Below are 14,452 nucleotides of genomic sequence, written 5' to 3' on the forward strand. Positions count from 1 at the left end.
GTTCTTAAGATGTTCAGTTTGGTCTCGTAGCTGATTTGCTTGCTTTTTCAAATATTATTGAATCCTGCCGTTCCTCCTTTTGCCTTTGCGATCTTTGCTCTTACTCTTTAGTTCTTTCGGTAAAGTCACGTAGAAAGAAATTAAATTAAATAATATTAGAATACGACGTTTCGATTGCAACACAAGCAACCATCATCAGGTACAAATGAATGAGAAAAAACATATTAAACTTGGAAATATAATGCAATAGAACACAGAGAGTCAGCCAACACAACAGTCAACACCCCACCTGGTTGATTACGTTATTCCAAAGGTTGCTAAATTTGAGAGAGAGATAAAATATAGACACGGAGACACACAGACACACAAGCAGAGAGACTCACACAGAGACACACAAGCAGAGATAGACTCACACAGAGACAAACAGAGAGAGACACACACATTGGCACACAGAAAGACAACGTATCTGTGTCGAGGCCTTAAATAGAGAGAGAGGGGGGGGGGCAGAGGGGGAGTTGTGTGGAATTCCTGCCCATAGCGGACGGACGAGTTGGACACTGGACTTCTAAACAAACAAGCATGGAGCGTTGGAATTCCTGCCCATAGCGACCGGAGGAGAGAATGGACTTATAAGCAAGCACGGAACAAGCACGCTGGAAAGCAAATTTAGTAAAATTAGGAAGTATAATGCAATGCAACACAGAGAGTCGGTTAGCACAGGGTTAACGCATAGCCTGGTTGATTGCGTTCTTCCAAAGGTTGCTAAATTAGAAGCTAAGTGTCAGTTGCGTGGAAATCCTCCCCGTAGAGGAGGATTTCACAGCTGTTGAGAACTTCTTGGATCGCTTTCAGTCTGGAACCTCCCCCTTTGACCTTTGACCTTGCCGCCCATGGGTGGCGACCCTACCAGGAGCACGAGGCTCCTGATGTCTGTGTATGCGTCAGTCTCTGTTGATCCGAGTGTCTGTGGGTCTCTGTGTACATGTGTGTAACTTCTTTCGCAGTCAGGAAAGCTTCGAATCATCCTTGCTCTTATTACGTCTTTCGTGCAGTCATTGTCCCATGGCAGTAGACTGCCCAAGTATACAAATTAATTTACTTTAGCAATCTTTCTGCTTTCTTTACTACTTCTTGCTCAATGCCTTCCCCTCCGAACATCATCGTCTTTGTCTTTTCCACGTCAATTATCCGTCCTGCATCCTTTCCTGACTCACATAGCTGTAAGTTCGTATTCAAAGTTAAAAAAAAATGATTTCCCCAAACCAGGGGTATTGCCATCGAAAATAACAAGAAGATACTTTTTTCTCAGTTTTTAACAATTCGGTAATTTCAATAAAAAACAGTCAACGAATTATTTCTGGAGTCGCAAAGCAACGTGGTGGTAGTGGTCCTTAATAAATAAGAACGTGGTGTGAGTATGAAAGACGGTGGTGGTGGTCCTTGATAAATAAAAACGACTCACGAAGCAGCCGTCCCTCAAAGAGCTGCACGCCGCTCCGGAGCCGCAGGTTACCGACCCCGTGCTCTGAACCAACTGGCGTGACTGGCAAGTAATACTATTTTAATACATATAATTTTATAATCATAAGAATTAAGTATTAACAATTATGAAAAGAAAGTTTAATTCGAATTTAATAATAATTCTAGATTTGAAGCTTTCGTGACTGCAAGGATTCATATTCTTAGGTTTTTCGGTAAAGTCACGTAGGTAAAACATTAAAATTAATAAAAGTACTTTTATTACTTTTTTTATGTTTTACCTACGTGACTTTACCGAAAAAACCTAAGAATATTAATAATAATTAAAGAATGATCTGGCGATTTTTTTTATAATAATTGTATCTATTAATACCTTAATAATAATTAAATAACAGTTACATACTGCCACTTAAATATAAATAAATATTTATTTAATTACTGTGTCAGAATAATTTAATGCTATAATATAATCACAACATTTAAAAATTATAATAATGTATTATTACTGATTTAATAATAATTCAGTAATGGTAAATTAATAATAAATATTTTTAAAAACACCCAGGTCTGTCATTCTGTCATTCTGTCATTGTGTGATTAACGCGGCACGGATTGGTTGAAGTGGGTCACGTGACCGCGAGCAAGCAGCCAACCAGAGGTGTGCCCTCACAAACATGTACGCTCCCAATCACGCAGGTATGGGCGGTGACGTCAGCTCTCTTTCACAACACCTCAGCCGCGTTTATGTGTAATGACGTCACGCCTCCAACCACGACAAACGCACAGCCTGCGGTGGCCCTTCATCCAGCAGTGCATTTGAATACTAAAAAAAGTACAGCACTCATGTACAGTGCTGACTTTTTACACTATGAAAGTAAAATAATATAACAAACACACAGTTCTGTGTGTCATTCTGTCTGTCATTCTGTCACTAACGCGTAAACTTGCCAAAAGATTAATATAAAAGAAACCCAACAACCGAGTATGTATTTCTTCTAAATTACAATAATTTTTTGCCTTTACATTTTTTCTCAATTTTCAAAAACATCTACAACTTTTAAAGCGCCGATTTATATTTGAGGCAAAATTACATAGGTTATTTTTATAATTTTATAGCGCAAGTGCCAAATCATCCTAACAGTTATTTCATTGATCAATAAATATCACAACTAAAGTTAAAATAAATTTTCATTCATTCACATGAAAGTTACATCGCGGGACAAAAAAGGTATGGAAAGTGAAAGTTTTAAGTGAAAGCCGTGTAAAGCCGCTCTTATTCGACTTATTGAAAGTCTTCAAGTACAGCAAAGCCGTTCGTGTTCTCTTTACAGGACTCTACAATAATACTTTTGACGGCAAAATACACGTGCACTACACACACATCTATTACGTACGGACATATACACACGGTGCTAATTACATTAGTATTGTAGTTTTTTGGTGCTTAAATCCACTGCTGGATGAAGGACCACCGCACGCTGTGCGAGTGGATTGTAAGGATTTTCTTGACCAGTTTGGGGCCGCCGCAGGCTGTGATTGTTGGGGGGTGCCATAGGCTGATACGACTTTAGTCGAAATGTGAAGATGAGCAGTGTCTCGGAAGTCCCCTTGACCTCGAAGGGCAACGAGTTCCAGAGTTTAGGTGCCGCGATTGCCAAGGCACCGTCACCCCCCACGTGTGTAGCCTAGAGACCGTGGGACAGTGAGCAATGCACAAGCTGAGGATCTTCACGATCTTGATGAAATATTGGTGGCTGAAGGAGGTCATGAATGTAGGGAGGAGCGAGTCCATTTAAGGCGAGGGCGAGTCGGTTGGCGCTGCCTTTTTAAATCCTTTATATTAAGTTCGCTTGCTTGCTTGCTTGCGTGCTTGCTTGCTTACGACCGTGCAAATATTTCGGTCGTTTTTTAACCCACTTCCCGTGATCCAATAGAGCTGACATTTTCCACACAGACTCCTTGTGCGAGACAATTAATGTTCGTGAAAAAAATTCCCAAAATTTTACACTTTTTAGGCAAAAAAAAAATATTTTATATATATTCAAATATAACTCATTCATGGCTTTGGCTGAACGTCACAGTGTAAGAGCCCAGAGCGTAACCCCTCCACAGGCCGTGGCGGAGTAGCGCAGTTGGTAGCGCCCTCGCTTCCCATGCCAAAGGTCGCGGGATCCATCCCCGCGTCCTCCACAGGCGAATATATTTTTAAATCCTTTATATTAAGTTCGCTGCCACGCATATAAAGGATTTATAGTGAAAAACTTTGCTTTTACGGGTTATACTTATTAATTCGTTTATATTAAGTTCACTTGCTTGCTTGCTTGCGCGCTTACGACCGTGAAAATCTTTCGGTCGTTTTTTAACCCACTTCCAGTGATCCAATCGAGCTGACATTTTGCACACAGACTCGTTGTGCGAGACAATCTATTTTCGTAAAAAAAAATTCCCCAAATTTTCCACTTTTTAGGAAAAAAACAATTATCAACATGAATAAAACAGAGGGGACGAAAGGGGAAAACATATCTTTTTTTATTGTGAGTTTATTTAAGAAGTCTGTACATAAGCCAGGTTTTCATCATGCCACATGTAGCCCCAGTGGCCTAATGGATAAGGCACTGGCCTCCTAAGCCAGGGATTGTGGGTTCGAGTCCCACCTGAGGTAGCTGAGAAAAAGTTGTTCATTTTGTAGACGTCAAGTTTATGAATCTGACGATGAGAAGCGAAGGTGGTACTGTGCCGATCGAAGAGAGTTTGAAATCAGTGTACTTTGGTGACAGGAATCAACATTGATAAAGCAGAGAGGACGAAAGGGGGAAATACATATCCATTTTTAAATCCTTTATATTAAGTTCGCGTGCTTGCTTGCTTGCTTGCGTGCTTGCTTGCTTGCTTAGAACCGTGCAAATCTTTCGGTCGTTTTTTAACCCACTTCCCGTGATCCAATCGAGCTGACATTTTCCACACAGACTCGTTGTGCCAGACAATTATTGTTCGTGAAAAAAAATTCCCAAAATTGTACACTTTTTAGGCAAAAAAAATTATTTTACATATATTCAAATAGAACGCATTCATGGCTTTGGCTGAACGTCAGAGTGTAAGAGCCCAGAGCGTAACCCCTCCACAGGCCGTGGCGGAGTAGCGCAGTTGGTAGCGCCCTCGCTTCCCATGCCAACGGTCGCGGGATCGATCCCCGCGTCCTCCACAGGCGAATATATTTTTAAATCCTTTATATTACGTTCGCTTGCTTGCTTAGGACCGTACAAATCTTTCGCTCGTTTTTTAACCCACTTCCCGTGATCCAATCGAGCTGACATTTTCCACACAGACTCGTTGTGTGTGACAATTAATTTTCGTGAAAAAAAAAATCCAAAATTTTACACTGTTTAGGGAAAACTAATTAAATATTTAATTACCAATTGCTTAATGGTGGCAGACAATCATCTGACCCATAGGTGGCAGCCATCTCAAGCCAGAGGACGAGAGGACTCTAGCCGCCACGCATATAAAGGATTTATAGTGAAAAACTTTGTTTTTACGGGTTTACTTGTGATTATTAAATCCTTTATATTAAGTTTGCTTGCTTGCTTGCGTGCTTGCGTGCTTGCTTGCTTGCTTACGACCGTGCAAATCTTTCGGTCGTTTTTTAACCCACTTCCCGTGATCTAATCGAGCTGACATTTTGTACACAGACTCGTTGTGCGTGACAATTAATTTTCGTGAATTTTTTTTTCCAAAATTTTACACTGTTTAGGGAAAAAAATTTAAATATTTAATTACCAATTGCTTAATGCTGCCAGACAATCATCTGACCCATAGGTGGCAGTCATCTCAAGCTAGAGGACGAGAGGACTCTAGCCGCCACGCATATAAAGGATTTATAGTGAAAAACTTTGTTTTTACGGGTTAATTTTTTAAATCCTTTATATTAAGTTCACTTGCTTGCTTGCTTGCGCGCTTACGACCGTGAAAATCTTTCGGTTGTTTTTTAATCCACTTCCCGTGATCCAATTGAGCTGACATTTTGCACACAGACTCGTTGTGCGTGATAATTTATTTTCGTAAAAAAAATTCCCAAATTTTCCACTTTTTAGGAAAAAAACAATTATCAACATGAATAAAACAGAGGGGACGAAAGGGGAAAAACATATCTTTTTTTATTGTGAGTTTATTTAAGAAGTCTTTATATAAGCCAGGTTTTCATCATGCTACATGTAGCCCCAGTGGCCTAATGGATAAGGCACTGGCCGCCTAAGCCAGGGATTGTGGGTTCGAGTCCCACCTGAGGTAGCTGAGGAAAAGTTGTTCATTTTGTAGACGTCAAGTTTATGAATCTGACGATGAGAAGCGAAGGTGGTACTGTGCCGATCGAAGAGAGTTTGAAATTAGTGTACTTTGGTGACAGGAATCAACATTGATAAAGCAGAGAGGACGAAAGGGGGAAATACATATCCATTGTTAATTCCTTTATATTAAGTTCGCTTGCTTGCTTGCTTGCGTGCTTGCGTGCTTGCTTGCTTATGACCGTGTAAATCTTTCGGTCGTTTTTTAACCCACTTCCCGTGATCCAATCGAGTTGACATTTTCCACACAGACTCGTTGTGCGTGACAATTAATGTTCGTGAAATTATTTTTTCAAAAATTTGACACTTTATAGGACAAAAATATTATATTTAATTACCAATTGCTTTATCGTGCAATGCAATCATCTGACCCATAGGTGGCAGCCATCTCAAGCCAGAGGACGAGAGGACTCTAGCCGCCACGCATATAAAGGATTTATAGTGAAAAACTTTGTTTTTACTGGTTTACTTGTTAAATCATTTATATTAAGTTCACTTGCTTGCTTGCTTGTGCACTTACGACCGTGCAAATCTTCCGGTCGTTTTTTAACCCACTTCCCGTGATCCAATCGAGCTGACATTTTGCACACAGATTCGTTGTGCGTGACAATTTATTTTCGTGAAAAAAAAATTCCAAAATTTTCCACCTTTTAGGAAAAAAAAAATTCACTAACACAATCATATATTTTTCCTAAACACAGAAAATTATTCAAGAAAACAACAAAAATGTACAATATAAACAATCGTACAAAAACTGAAAACCTTATAATCCTTATATACGACTTTCCTTATATTTAATTTAAAATACCAATGTGATAAAAATGAAACTCTTACTCAAGAAAAACAGAAATGAATAATAAAATAAAACCGATGCCACGCATATAAAGGATTTATAGTGAAAAACTTTGTTTTTACGGGTTAATTTTTTCAAGTTTGTGTCATTGCCTCTTCCTTCTGCGAGGATTTGTTTACGCTTTGCAGTTCTTTCTTGGTCTTATTCTCTCCTTCTGAAAATCTGCGAAAGGGGTTTATTCCTGGGGGAGATGTTCTCCTTGGTAGACGGCGGCTGCTGAGTAGTGTGTGTGGATTGTGAGTGGTGTGCAGGTGGTGAGTGGTGAGTAGTGTGTGTGGATTGTGAGCAGTGTATGTGGATTGTGAGTAGTATGTGTGTGGTGAGTAGATTGTGTGGATGGTGAGTAGTGTGTGGATGGTGAGTGGTAAGTACTGTGTGTGAATATCGGTGGTGAGTAGTGTGTAGATGGTGATTGGTGAATAGTGTGTGTGGAGAGTGAGTGGTGAGTAGTGTGTGTGAATATCGGTGGTGAGTAGTGTGTGGATGGTGAGTTGTGAGTAGTGGGGATGGATGGTGAGTGGTGAGTAGTGTGTGGATAGTGAGTAGTGAGTGTGAATATCGGGTGGTGAGCAGGGCGTGGATGGTGAGTGAGACAAGAACCAAGGATGTAAAATTACTTTACACGGGGTTACAAACTTCACGAGGCACCACATGAAATGTGCTCAAACGTGTGAGGAATGTAAAAACAAGCCCCGAATCACACATACCTGTCTAGATGTACCTGTAGATTCACGCTGTTGGCTTTAACCAGTGCCAACAACGGACTTTGTAAGAACATGATCACTATCGTGAAAATAACACATCCTGAGAATGCAAGCAGTGACCTGTGATTAAACGTGACGGACGCTTGTGTTGCGCCCGAAACGTCGTGACTTAATTTATTTTATATTATGTTATACCTACGTGACTTTACCGAAAGAACCAAAGAGTATGGATCCCTGCAGTCACGAAAACTTCAAATCTACAATTTTTTCACTCAATTTCCCTTTACAAGAATATGGGTAAAATTGTATGTGTTGTCAGGTATGGGTATGTAACAACATTACACATCACACTATACAGCACACTATGCACTGTCTATAACTCAGCTATAGTACATGGTGATGGTATGTAACAATATTCTTAAGTTTATTCGGTAAAGTCACGTAGGTAAAACATTAAAATTAATCAAAGTAAAATAAAATAAAAATCACGACGTTTCGGAGGCAACACAAGATTCCGTCTTCAGGTGGAACCGTCACAGCCACGACAGCTGTATCAAGTAAATGAGAGATTACAAGAGCTACCACTCCGTATATATAATGGTTGGGGAGGGGGGAAGGGCCAAGTACGGCACACTTTTTTATTAATATGGTAAGGTGAGGCTTAAGAGGCTGAGCCTTTGTTATGGAGAGGTACGGTTTGTGACTAAGCCTGGCCTACATAACAATAGTGTGAAAAAAGAAACAACTAAACATGGTAAAACAAGCCTGGCTGTCTATCAATAACCTGTAATAGTTGTCTATCAAATAAGATGGTCCAAATAAGTGTAGTTAAATCTTTTTTTTGCATGGTTAATCACATCTTTCCAATGATTACTCAGTTTGTAACCATCATCACGGTTGAAATTATGTCTGTGTTTGTATATTTGTATGGCTTCGTGTACAAACCTTTGATGGTAGCCAGGAGGTTTGCAGAGAACCTTGGTCTCGGAAAAGACAATTTCATGAGAGCCCACCGAGTTGTAGCAATGATCGGCAACGGCCGAAGAATCAGTTCTGTCGTGTTTCAGATCTGACTTGTGCTCGCGGACACGATCAGAAACATGACGTTTCGTTTCTCCAATGTAGCAATCACCACAACTGCAACTCAATTTGTAGACTCCAGGATACTGTAAGTCAGGAACGATATCCTTCACAGATGGAATCAGATCACGGATTTTATGCACTGTACTGAATCGGACTTGGATCTTATGTTTGTTTAGAATTTTGGAGATCTTTTTGGTCACGCCTGCTATGTATGGTAACGTGATAGTTTTGGTCGGAGTTTCATGTGGCTGTTTCTGTGTGGTGGGAGAAACAGCTTGGCAGATAGTGCGGTCAGAGTATCCGTTCATCCTGAGGGCCCGATGTACATGTCTTAATTCACCGGCCAGGTGGTGTTGGTCAGAAATGCCATGGGCTCTGTGGTATAGCGTTTTGATGAGATAATTCTTTTGAGATGGGTGGTGGTGGGAATCCGGTTTCAAGTAGGAATCTGTGTGGGTGGCTTTCCTGTAGACAGAATGTCCCAAGGATCCGTCAGGCCTCCTCTCAAGCAGAATATCCAAGAATGGTATTTTACCATCTTTCTCCACTTCCATGGTGAATCTGATGGATGGGTGTCTAGAATTGATGTGGTCCAAGAAGTGGTTCAATGCTGGGAGGCCATGTGGCCAGATGACGAAAGTGTCATCCACATACCTCTTCCACAGGGAAGGACGCAGGGTGGATGTCTGGATGGCGTCTGATTCAAACTTTTCCATGAACATGTTGGCTATAACTGGTGACAAGGGGGAGCCTATAGGGATACCCTCATTCTGTTTGTAGAAGGTGCCATTCCAGGTAAAATAGGTGTTGGTGAGGCAATGCCTAACCAGCGCAGGTACATCAAAAAAAGCCTAACGACAAAAACCAACAGTATCATCACGAGTTCGACTTCCCTAATCGAACCAAGCAAACGTCCCTCTCTAAAACCATCGGCGGCTAGACTTCCCAGACTCTATGGTCTTCCCAAGATCCATAATGAAGGCACCCCGCTACGACCCATCGTGTCGACGATAAACTCTCCTACGTACAAACTAGCCCGTTTTCTATCAGATACTCTGCTTCCCTTCACAGGCAAGACCTCTTCGGCAGTACTCAACTCAACCTAATTAGTCTCTATGGTTAAGGAAATGGTACTATCTCCTGATGACATCCTCGTCAGTTTTGATGTAGTATCTTTGTTTACCAAAGTCCCAGTACCGGACACCCTAACAATAATTGAGGACTTAGTCCAGCATGGATTGAATTCTGATGCACTCTACAGCACACTATGCACTGTCTATTACTCAGCTATAGTACATGGTGAGTGTATGTAACAACATTACACATCACACTATACATCACACTATGCACTGTCTGTAACTCTCCTATAGTACATGGTGAGGGTATGTAACAGCATTACACATCAAACTATACAGCACACTATGCACTGTCTATTACTCAGCTATAGTACATGGTGAGGGTATGTAACAACATTACACATCACACTATGCACTGTTTACAACTCAGCTATAGTACATGGTGAGGGTATGTAACAGCATTACACACACGTGTACTATATCTGAGCTGTACACAGTAGATAGTGTGATGTGTCATGTTATAGACAACCTCATCGCTTGGGTCTCAGTATTAAATATAAACACACTGGCATAGCTACTCTGTGGTGTGAGTCACTCTCACTTAGATAAAAATACAGACGCACTTATAACTAATTCATAAATATTGATATAAACACACACTCACAAAGCTACTGAGCGGTGTTAGTCACTCTCATTTAGATAATACAGACGCATTTACAACTCCTTCATAAATATAACCACACACTCGCATAGCTAATCAGTGGTGTGTGTTACACTCTCATAGACACACGGAAAAACCGAAATGCACACAAATATATATACGTGCAAATTCACACGTATTTTTAACAATAAAGAAAACTCACGTTCATTCATGACACTGTGTGGCCTAAGAAGGTAGTACTGTATATAACATGCGACGTTTCAAGCAACGGCCCCTCTTCACAGCACATCGCGAGCCCGGAGAAGAGGTAGAACGACTCTACGAATGTGCTGAGATTGTTTTGTTGTTGTTGTTGTTATTTGTGCGCCACTGCCAACCGCAGCGCCGTCAAAACATGTATGTGATTTGAGAACGGCTTGGCATGCTACGGCGCTACAGAAGCTGGCGTTTTTATTTATTAATTAATTCGCTGTAAATCCGCTAAACTCTGCCACGTGCACATAGAGAGAAACGTGTGCGTGGGAATCAAATTCCAAACCCTTAAATTCACTCAAGCAACGATCATCAGAGTAAAACCCAAATACACACGCACTCATTCAGAATCGCCCTCTGCTTTGACTCTCAATGATGTGCAATGAAGTAGGGCCGATGCCTGAAACAGCGTTTAATATATGTTACCTTTAAGGGCTACGCAGTGTTATTTGACGAACGCTCTGAGTTATTTTGTGGCAGCGAGAGAATGTCCCACATGAACCGGCGGTGCGCACCGCGCATTCGTGCGTTTGACTGCCCTCGGCTGCTCGTGGGTGCGATGCCTTGCCTCTATTCTTGACTCTGTATCAATGTGTTTCACGTTGTGTATAAACGTAAACCGTGTAAGATGTAGATTTTAATCTTTTTATTTGGTGTGATTAGATGTTAACTCCCTCGCCTGGTATGCAGGGGGTCTTGGATTCGATCCCCAACTCGACACCTGCTGCATATTTGGAGGTTTTGGTGTCTCTCTTCCCGATGTCATGTGGGTTTTCTCCGGGTCCACCGGTTTTCCCTCCACATTTAAAATGAACATCACGCGTTTAGAGTATTTGGCTGCTTCATATTTCCACATGATGTTAAGCCACTTCGTTGAGCTTTCATTTATGGCTAGGTAGTTTCTGTTAAAGAGTTACATTGCTCAATGGGCCTTAACTAAGACAATAGAATAAAAATGTAGTATATAATAAAACGTTTTATGTGTCACTTGATACCTTGGACACCCGTGCTATGAGAAGTTCAATCGAGGGACTTTCCAGGTACATGTTTTTAACCATCAACATCCTGGGATCTCACAACATCGGAAATGAACAAGAAAGCGAACATTACTTAGCACGAGGTTACAAACCTCACGAGACACTCCGTGGAAATGTGCTCAGGTGGTCAAGGTCACAGACACGAGCTTCGTATCGCACGCAGCTGTCGAGACGCACCGTGAGACACATTACACGGTCGGCTTTGACCAGTTCCAGACGGGAGCCAGGTCCACTGCGCTCATCCATGAATGGGCGCTTGAATATGCATGAGGTGGACAAGTGGGAGGGTGGCCAGGCGAGTAGGTGGACGAGTGGGTGGGCAGATGGGAGGGTAGGAGGAGGAACGGGTGGCAGGGTGGGTAGGTGGGAGGGAGGAGCTCTGTAGATGGCTGGGTGGGTCGTGGGTTAGGGAGTGGCAGGTGTCGGGTAGGAGAGTGTTGGGTGCAGTTGAGTAGGTGGTGGTCACCATTTCCAAGCGTAGTCATTGTTTTTTTCATCATCATGCTCTTCATCATCATTCATCAGTCAGGATCCATTCATCATCATAGATCACCGTGACGAGGAACAAGCAACCCAACTGAGAATGCAGCTATAAATACCACCAGACACGCATGGAATGTGGCCCTAGGCTACAGACATCACTTACCTGTGAAGATTTACAAACCGTGCCGGGTTTAGTCTCAGATAATATAACATCTATACAAACAAAATAACAATTACCATCTCAAACATGCGTGTTGACAGAATTTATCTTCTTGGTTCTTTCGGTAAAGTCACGTAAAAGGGAAGTAATAAAATAATAAAAAATAAAACATAATAAAACAATTCTCACGACGTTTCGGAGGCAACACAAGTCTCCGTCATCAGGTGGGACCGTCACAGCCGAATTAGCTGCATCAAGTGAAGCAATGAAACGTATCGGGAGGGAGGAGGAGCGGTGATCAAAGACTGCACGTAGTACTCAACAGTTGAGTACTACGTGCAGTCTTTGATCACCGCTCCTCCTCCCTCCCGATACGTTTCCATTCATTGGCTACCACAGTCTGATAAGCTCTTCAAACCCCCCCCCCCCTCTCCACCTCCCTTCAACTTGCTTATAAGGGATTACATCTTGAATCATTGCTTCACTTGATGCAGCTAATTCGGCTGTGACGGTCCCACCTGATGACGGAGACTTGTGTTGCCTCCGAAACGTCGTGAGAATTGTTTTATTATGTTTTATTTTTATTATTTTATTACTTCCCTTTTACGTGACTTTACCGAAAGAACCAAGAAGATGAATCCCTGCAGTCACGAAAGCTTTAAATCGAAATTTGACAGAATTTAGTCATGCTCAGCTCTGAGACGAACATTCACAGCCTGGATGACAATCTTGAAAATAGATTTTCAGATTTTCACCCAGAATACAATGACCCTTGACCCACAACACAATGCGATTCCAATTCACAGGTAACCCAGAACACAATCAAGTATATTTATATTTACGCGATCTAACCCAAGAAACCTTTATTATTGATAATATTGGTCGCGAAATCCTAAGTGTTAAAGTCGATTTGCATAACCAGGTGAGAACTCAAGAGACCAGGATGAGTCTCGGTTGCAAGAATGATTATGTTGCTTCTGCTATGAATGATGATTTCGTTGCTGCTGATGATGATTGCAATATTATTATTGATGCTTCTGGTCCTACTCCTGATGCTGATGATGATGATGGAGGTGCTGATGCTTTTGCTTCTGTCACTAATTCTGCTGATGATGCTACTTCTGCTGATGCTGATGATCGAGTGGAGTTTAATTTGAGATTAACGAGGCGAGAACTCAGGAGATCAGGATGAGTTTCATTGAAAAGAGTTACCCGGGTCAAAAAATGAAAAAAGCAAAACAAGTCAAACCCATGCCAACAATGAAGCAAATATAAATCTCACTCACAGCCCAGACCACAATGCGATTATCGTTCACAAAATTACACAACTGGTGCGTTAAATTCAATGTGTCTCATATCATCTACGCATTGCTAAACAGCCTGAGACTCGAGGTTGGGTTCACACCAGATTGGTGTTTCACGTTAAGGAGGGGCGCCGCGGTGGCTAGGAGATTTTAACTCCCTCGCCTGGTATGGAGGAGGTCGACGGCTGCTGAATATTTGGAGTTTGCAGTGTCTCTCTCCATTGAATAACACAAAAGACAATTCCCATTTTTGTCGGCAGTGGGAGGCGTATTCCCATGAATTTAAGGTTATGGCTGCATATACAAGTCTAAGTCAGAGAGCAGATAATTACAATATTTATCAAAACAAACCTTTATTATGAATAATATTGGTGGCAAAAGACCTCCTCCTACTACAAGGGGTGGTTTCTCACTCTCTATGCCCTGTAAAATAAAACTAGTTTGGGTTGGGGGTGAGGAGGGAGTCACTCGACCCCTGCTTATAACAAAAATTCCCACCCCTGGTTTATCGCCGAACGAGTGAGTGACAGCTAGGGGACGGCGCGCGTCACTCCGTAGCGTCACGTGACGCGTGTTCACAGCGCGCCCGCAGTGGAACTCCGCCCTTTCGGCGTTGAGCGCCACGCGGCGTGCGGTGCGGTGCGAGGGACGATAGGGTCAGAGAGAACCTTGGCTCCCCCCACTCCCCCCCACCCCCCACCAGTGCGCTAACCACTGCACCACCGCTCCACCCCACACTACACACATGCCCCTCTATACACTAAAGACAAAGATCGCCCGTGTAGCCATGAACAGACTGTTGGGGCAAATGCTGTAAGAAGCGAATAACAACTTTCAAGGCCGGCACTGTGGCACACAGGGGGTGGGTGTCAAGCACCATGTCCAGAAATACACAAAGACACACACAGACACAAAGACACAATAACAAGGACACGAAGAAAGGCATACACACACCAACCCACTCACCCAAAGACAAAATTCCCCCGTGCAGCCTTAACAGACTGTTGGGGCAAGTGATGT

General features: G+C 42.1%; 2 non-coding genes across 2 annotated transcripts; both read left to right on the forward strand.

Annotated features, from left to right (window-relative positions):
• Window positions 1-4,068: 4,068 nt before the first annotated feature.
• Window positions 4,069-4,141, forward strand: TRNAR-CCU (transfer RNA arginine (anticodon CCU)). Its single transcript has one exon. It is a non-coding gene; the product is annotated as a tRNA-Arg (tRNA).
• Window positions 4,142-5,693: 1,552 nt separating this feature from the next.
• On the forward strand, window positions 5,694-5,766 carry TRNAR-CCU (transfer RNA arginine (anticodon CCU)). The gene has a single exon. It is a non-coding gene; the product is annotated as a tRNA-Arg (tRNA).
• The last annotated feature ends 8,686 nt before the right edge of the window (window positions 5,767-14,452 follow it).

The sequence above is a fragment of the Lampetra fluviatilis genome, chromosome 45 (genome assembly GCF_964198595.1).
Source record: "Lampetra fluviatilis chromosome 45, kcLamFluv1.1, whole genome shotgun sequence".
NCBI lineage: Eukaryota > Metazoa > Chordata > Hyperoartia > Petromyzontiformes > Petromyzontidae > Lampetra > Lampetra fluviatilis.